The sequence below is a fragment of the Gallinula chloropus genome (genome assembly GCF_964237585.1).
Source record: "Gallinula chloropus genome assembly, chromosome: 2".
NCBI lineage: Eukaryota > Metazoa > Chordata > Aves > Gruiformes > Rallidae > Gallinula > Gallinula chloropus.
The window spans coordinates 94,758,813-94,765,664 of NC_140086.1; positions in this window are offsets into that span (position 1 = coordinate 94,758,813).

The following is a 6,852-nucleotide window of genomic DNA, read 5'->3' on the forward strand; positions in this document are numbered from 1 at the left end:
AACGGAACACTAGGCTTTGGCCTACAGCCACCACGCCTGAGGAAAGGGCTCTGCTGCAGGGCTGTTGTGGAGAGCAGCAAGGCCTCACGTTCCCGGTACGGATCCCACACCCACCCTGGTCTCCCCAGCTTAGAGGTTCAGTGCAAAGGGAAGGCCCTGGCCAGGGAAGGAACCGCATTTATGATTAAAACAATGAGGAAAGGGGCAGGCGTAGCAGGCTGCTGTTGTCAGTCTGGTGTCAGTGCCAGAGGCCCCAGGGGAACATGCAGGGTTCCCAGTGCCACACTGGGTCCTGGCACCATCCCTCACAGGCATATTGATCCCAGCAGTGGCTGCCAGCCTCAGTAAACCTGTGGGCATGTAACACCAGCGTCCTGGGTGATGGATAGATGTTCTTTACCCACCCTGCCCTCAGCTGGGTGGGCCTACAGCAGGCCCCTGGGCACGTTGTCACTCTGCTCACCTCAGGATTGGCGCTGTCCCCTGAGCAGCTGCACCCAGCACTGCTTTTTACCTTGTTTTCTTTTTGGGTTTGGTTTTTTTTTTCCTTTCTTTCTGTAAAATGGTGTTAACTCCTGGCTGAGCAGATGCCAGGCCACCGTGGAGGAGCTGCCATATTTCTCCCACATTGCCAGTAGAGCTTTCAGCTGAAAAGGGAGGAGGAGGAAAAAGAAGCCATATGAAGTGTTTAGCACCACAGTGTTGCAGAACTGGTGCTTCACCTGGTTTTAGTTGGGGATGGGTATTTTGCAAAGCCACCCTTGGGCAAGGCATTCTTCACCAGCCGCTCAGCACCTGAACGCTGCAGTGCATCCTCAGTTTGCATGCCTGCCTCTGGCATCCGTGGGAAGTTGCAAGCAGACTGGGGAACAGCTAGTGCTGGAGGTTTTTTTGAGCACTTATTTTCTCATCTATAAAAGCCATCCCTATCCTGGCAAACTGTTGGGAGTGGGGGAAAAAAACCCCAAACCTAAACAGTGATGATTCCTTCCTCCCCCCCAACCTGGATTACATGCAGGACAATGATGATGGCATTCCTGCCAAGACTCTGTTAACACAGCAGTTAGCACCACTCGTGTTCATTGATATTAGGAGGAGATTAATGATACTAATAAAGAAATTCCATCAGGCTTAAGGAATGGGAAAAAACCCACAGAACGAACACAGATACTCCAGTCACCCATTGACAAGGCTCATAATGGAGATAATATTCTAGAGTGAAGGAAGAAAAACAGTTTGGTTATAATCTGCTGAATCCTGATAGGTGATTCATGCTTAAAATGTGCAAGCAGTGCGACATCTGTTCTCCAGCCTATGGAAAGATGAGGTGGAAAAACACTGGGGCTGGGGAGGTGTCAGGGATTGGAAAAGCAACTCCAAAATGTCTAGAAAAGAATTCTGACTGGGGGGGGAAAAAGTGACAGTAAGGGAACACGATGGTGGTACCACCCACCCATCCCCCTGGCCAGCAGTGGGCTACAGGGACCAGATTATGTATTTATGACCAACAGGGAAGGTCATCGCTGTGGCCTTTCCCAACCCTATACCATGCAGGTTGGGTACTTGCGAGCTGAAGAAGATTCAGGCTGCTCAGTGTGCTGGGCTGGGGCTCAGGTCAGCTTTGGTGTCTGGACAGTCCCACTTTGCAGATGAGAAGGAAGGGGGCAAGAGAACATCACAGAGTTCAACAGGTTTCTGTTAACTGAGACTCTGTAGTGGGCCCATTACACAAAGCATCATGCTTAACAGGCAACCCCAGCACTCTGTCATCGATGCAGCTCGTCACCAAACCCACCCTTGGGTGTTTCTGGAGCCGTCCGTACAACGGAAACACTACCAACCAACACGGGGGGAGCGCAACACGCACAGTGAAAGCCTGGGCTCATCAGCACAGATGAGCAGATGGAAACCCATAGTTCCACATGAATGGGGGCTCCCCAGCGTGCCTGCAAATAAAATCACTTTGTGTAAACAGCCATGGGAGATGACTAGGCTGATAAAGTCAGGGAAGAAAATGGGGGACAAGTGATTTTTTTTCCCCAGGTGTTCAGTCCGCTCGAGCTTGGAACAACTTCTGTAAACGAAGAGGAGGTGACGGGCACATTACCTGCTTTCCCGTGTGTCCCAGTTACTCCTGCACCAGTCGCATTTTCCAGTTGATATCCAAGTGTATGTATATAGTTTGTCTTTGTATAGGAGTGAGTGTGGTGGCTGTCAATCATGTGCTCTTCCGGTATTGTAATTTAACAGATTATGGCTGTATGAAAATGATGTAAATAACCAGAAAAGAATTAAACTGGATCTCTATGTCCTAGTTTTTGTACATACTGAAACTGCATGGTATTTAAATTATTGTTTGTCTCTGATGTATGCAGTTTCTTAAAAAAATTCATTTAAAAAAAAAAAAAAAAGCATTCGTGTGCCCGTGTGTTTTATCCCCCTCAGTCCCAGTGACTGACAGCGCAGCAAACCCATGTGCTCAAGGATATTGCCCTCAACACTGCCAGCCAGGCTCAGCCCAGCAGTTGCAGCAACGCAGTGCACACCCACAGTGTGCCCATGGCTCCACAGGGAGCGAAGCAGAGGGAGCAAGGCTCACCGACACACGCTGATGGGGTGTTGCCTTGGCTGAGCCACTAGTGCCATCTCTCTTGAGTAGATTTGGTGACAGCGCTCAAAGGAAGATGACCAGTTCTGCTGCTGCTGGGGTTGTGCCCAACACCGAGCCAGTAAGGAATGAAACCAACAGTCTGCACTACACACACACACATCCACAAACACAACCAAACCCCACTTCGTGCCATAACGCAGTCAGTACGGGGTACACGCTGTCAAGTGCTGGCAGATAGAGTCAACCCACAGCATCTGCCAACTCTACTCTGCCTTCCCTGTTCAGGAGTCTTCGCCTGACATGCAACACCCTCTAGTTAGAGAGCACACCACGGAGCAGCCCCAGCAGGCACTACTGCCCTTCAGCAGAGGGGCCGTACCTGCACAGCCAGCTACTGTCATGTCACCCTTTCAGTGATTCAGTCGTGTCCCCCCCCACCCTGACCCCGTTCCCCTGAGCGCTTTCAGTGGCTGCAGAGCATTTCAGCCAGTCTCCATGTAGCCAAAAGGGGAGGGAAAAAAACCCTCCTTCCCAAGAAATGGCCTGCAAAAAGCCTCGCTTGCTGCCTGAGGAAAGCATGGAAGGTAACAGCTTCACTCAGGCTGTTTAGTTTCACAACTGATGGCAGGAAAATTCTGACCCTGAAGAGACACCTGGCACCCAGCACCCTCACTGGGCCTGGCAGGTAGGAGCTGGTCCCCTCCAAGTCACACAGAGGCTTCCTATTACACAACAACGAGAGAGGCCCATCTACTTCAACTGGTCAAATTCTGCTCCTCCATTACCCTTGCTGGTAACAGACACACAACATGACCACAGCTCTGCTGTCCCCATCTGGGTACGCTTCCACTGACCCCTTCACAGCCCTTGTACAGGCGTGCATAAACATGTTCCCATTCTGGCAGCCAGCAAGCCCGCAGCTATCCACTGAGGTTTGGATAAATCAAGTTTTAAAAGAACCCAAATCCGAATCATTTACTAAATATCCCCTTCCCCTGTAGTTAGCACTGGCTTCCACAGCAGCGTTATGCAGTGTGTTGGTTACACATGGTAACTTCTACACTTTAAAAGGGAAAGTCCTGGTGAGGACACATGGCACTGGGAATGTGAGAACGCAGCCCCATCATCTCTTGCACTCAACACAGGGGCCGCGTTTCGATGTTTGAAGTGCAGCACTTCACAAAACCGGCCTAAGGAAAGAGACGTGTGTCTTCAGTAAAGTTCATGTAATTAGTAGCAATCAAAGTGCAATCTAATGCCATCTTTAGGCAGGAAACAGAGGAGGCCAGGGACAAAAACAAAATAGAATCAATTCTCCATTAAGCAGCCGGCCCCTGGTGACCAGCACGGCATTTGCGCTGCCTTCAGCGTCTGCTTCACACAGCCTCAGAACAATGAAGGACAGCAGACCCAGGGAGACAGTGCACCCCACAGTCACTCCCTTGCAGCATTCCCTGTTAGTAGGACCTGGGACACAACAATCCATGCTTTTACGTCTATTTGACAAGTGCCTCTTACACACATGTGGAAAGATTAACCCTGAGAGGCAGGAGAGAGGCAAAATTCTTCCCCAAGTGGCAGCAAGTGAAAGTTTGGCTTTTCAGTAAGCTTGCACCACGTGGTCAAGAGCCCTGGCATCCAGAAAGATGTCATCTTCAATGCAAGTTGTCCCATGGGGTGATGAAAGTTGGTCTCCTACCCACAGAAACCTGCCCCGTACCACCGTTACTTTACCAGCCCCTGAATTACTGTATTTCAACCACTTTTGCCTCCATACTCTCCTGCTTCCCTTTCCATGGTCGCAGGCCCCTGACTATAGAGTTCAAATCATCCATCATTTTTCAAGCATCATCCTCTGACATCTGCCATTAGTTTTCTTATCTGGAGTTTCCATCAAATTTGGACGTCAGCTGGGAAAGAACTAGTGCATGCAACACAGGAGAGCAGAGACATGTGGCATCACTCTAAACCCCTCTGGAGAGAAAGCACTGCTTGAGGGGAGAACTGGACCAAATTAAGCTTGTTTTTCTTGTTTGCAAAGCCCATGAAGATTATTTGGCAGGGGGGAGGCTTGAAGGGAGAGCTTTTGCTGTCCAAAGTAAATGCTTCAGTGTTGTTTCTATTATTTCCACGGAAAAAAAAAAGGGAGGGGAAGAAAAAAAAAAACCCCAAGCAAACCCCAAACCCATACCTCACTCTCAGCTTTTTTAGTACTTTTACATGAATAAACAGGCATGCAGCTACATGCCATGCCAGCCAAGGAGACCTGATGTAAATAAAGACAAAATATCTCATTTTCAAGCTTCTTGCAAAAAAAGACCATCAGGTGACTGGTTACCACACTGCTCCTGCAATGACATGGAGCTAACAGAAAACCAATAGGCAGAAGTACCTCTTTTCCCCAGTACTTTGCCAGGGGTTTCAGTAGGAAGCACAACTATGGGTGACTTCAAAACGATCTGTGTGGGGAACTAGTAGTTCACAGCAGATGAAGGACCAAACTTGGACTTCCCACTCAAAAGGTGAACACCACAAGTGCCAGTGTTTTAGTTCACAAGATCAAGAAGCAACTGTTAGTCCCATATGCCAAATTCCAGGCTGATGACAATCGCTGGAGGCACAGGCCAAGGCTTCCCAAACAGCGGACTCTGCCCTAGGATGGGACTTGAAAAGTAATTTGCCTCAACCTCACCCTGATCATCACACACTGGGGATGGTGAAAGCTGATTTTCTGTTGTTCTGCTCTCTTGGGTCTCTGATCTAAAGCGTTATGTTAAACTGAGCAGACATTGCCAGAAATTAACTGAGCGTTAAGTCAGCCAGTCTCATACTTCTGGTCTTTTGGGAATCCAGTAAGTTTTCAGCACAAACTGTATCCCTCATAAATCCACAGTGAAAGCATGGAAGTGGATCCATTAAGATTAGCACCAATGTCTCTTACCAGATCAGCGAAAGCAGTGTGGTGTTGAACCACTACCTACGTCCCAGAGAGCTCCCCTCCTTCAGCACAGCCTGGAATAAACAATGCAGTCTGTTAAAGAAACGCTCATGATCTTTCTTTGTGCAGGAAACTGGAAAAGCTGCACACAAACTTCAGCTGGAGCTGAAGCAGAGAGCCATTTCAGCATCCCACACAGACTGAAACACTGAAGTAAAATTGCTGTTGCTCACAGGAAACATGGAAATTTTCACCATGAGGGTGATCAAGTTGCCCAGAGGCAGCAGAGTATCCGTCCTTGGAGATCTTCAAAAGCTGCATGGGCATAGCCCTGGGCAACTGCTGTTAGGTGGCCCTGCTTGAGTGGGAGAAAGCGGATGTACCCCCAAGAGGTCCCTGACAGCATCAACCACACTGTGATTCTGTAGAATCAGATCTCTGTCTCTTGCCCATTCAGCTCCAGGCCCTGCCTGTTGATGGAGAAAGACTTTTTAAAAATAAAAACAGAACAAAACCACCCCCATTTGGAGCCTTCAGGCAAACAGTGATGGGAGGACCGCTCGCTGGTGAGTCTGGAAGCAGTAACACCAAGCAGCACTCCTAATCCTGATGCAGCACAGCTCTCCGTGCAGAGTATGAGTTATCGATTCCCTTCCAGGACTGGAACTGCTGCACACCTTCAGTGGCAGCAGGGCTTGTTTGTTTAATGACCAACTAATCTGCAGCGTAAAGGCCTGAATAATGGGCATGTAACTTCGGTGGTTCTGTGAATAAGCTGTGCAGCCTGAGGGAACAGTGTTCCAAAGGGTGCTCTCTCAGGCTGGCCCACAGCCATTCTCTGAGAAGGCTGTGCATGGCACGCCACCGCACGCAGCGCTGGTACTCACCAAGGGTACGCGCTCTTTCCTTCCCGCGTTACCCAACTCCCATGCCTACACCAGGGCAGCAGGCAGCTGTCTGAAGCCAGCTAAAAGGATTACACTGCAGCACAGACACAGCAGTGGCTTTCCAAGCAGGCACAGACAAGGCTCTTCTGACCTGGGTGTAAGCTCAGGCACGTCAGGAGCACTGACAGCAGCATCTCAGAACCCAGCACAGGTAAGCTGACTAGGTCACTGCATGTAACCCAAACTGAGCTCCAGGCTTCCCCAGCTGGAGTGTTGGGAGGTAAACCTAACGTAGTTTAAAACTAAAGTTTCTAAAGCATTTCAAGCCAGTGCTCCAGTGGAGTGCTAGCCAAGCACACTCTTTCAAGTGCAACAAGCACACTTGACACGTGGAATATTAGGCATCAATTTGAGTC